The sequence below is a fragment of the Arachis ipaensis genome, chromosome B09, assembly GCF_000816755.2.
Source record: "Arachis ipaensis cultivar K30076 chromosome B09, Araip1.1, whole genome shotgun sequence".
NCBI classification, from domain to species: domain Eukaryota; kingdom Viridiplantae; phylum Streptophyta; class Magnoliopsida; order Fabales; family Fabaceae; genus Arachis; species Arachis ipaensis.
The window spans coordinates 3,169,398-3,170,263 of NC_029793.2; the positions used below are offsets into that span (position 1 = coordinate 3,169,398).

Genomic DNA, 866 nt, shown 5'->3' on the forward strand with positions numbered 1-866 from the left:
ATGAAGATATGCCAAAGAAGGACAAGTAAGAAAATGTTCGCGAAATTTAACTTAGCCATCTTTCTATCAAGAGCATTATTAGTGTGAATAATTCTTAATCTTAATGTCTTCGGAATATGTAACTCAAGAAAGTAGAGGGGTATATATTAAAAGTGCAGATTATTCATTTCACAATATGTCTAATTTTTTTTTTAAATAATTAAAGTTTTAGTTTATTCTATATTTTGGTGTGGACCAATGTATGCACACATGTGCACATTTTTTTTTCTCATTCTATTACGAGAGTGAAATGTACAAAATTTAAAAGGATAGTTATAAAAAATAATTTGTTTGGTGGTTATTATGAGATCGATCGTCGCTTCAAAAGTGACATCATTCTACAATTTAAGCTCATTCATGTAAGAAGTAAGATTGATGAATAGCATTTAGTTCTTCTATGTATTATAATAGTTATTTTTCACCTTTTCTTTTCATTTTTCTTAATTGATTTTTTTTTCTAGGTTTATTTCGTAAATTATTATAATTTTACCAAATTTTAAATTAAGTACTAATAATTTCAAAATTTATAATTTAGTCTCTAAATTAGACAAAATTCTTTAATTAAATCATATTGATAGATGTTGTAGAAAAAGGAATTTTTTTAATTATTAACCAAACTTTTTATGTGTGAGAATTTGATGCTGCTATACGAAATTACGAACAATGGCTCAAAATTTGTGAAAAATTTGATAAAGTAAAAAAAGTGAAAATCTACTTATTCTGAAATAAGATACTAAAAATCATAGGTAATAACAAAAGTTACAAATTTAATAATAATTAAAATTTTATTTTTTTATTTTATAAATTTTTTTATTTAAAGATTTTTT

General features: G+C 22.6%; 1 long non-coding RNA gene across 1 annotated transcript in view; it reads left to right on the top strand.

Annotated features, from left to right (window-relative positions):
• The window catches only part of LOC110267085, a 15,521-nt gene extending 15,363 nt beyond the window's left edge, over window positions 1–158 (top strand). Inside the window, exon 3 of the long non-coding RNA XR_002354416.1 lies at window positions 18–158. This is a non-coding gene — a long non-coding RNA (uncharacterized LOC110267085). The remainder of the gene's footprint in view (window positions 1–17) is intronic.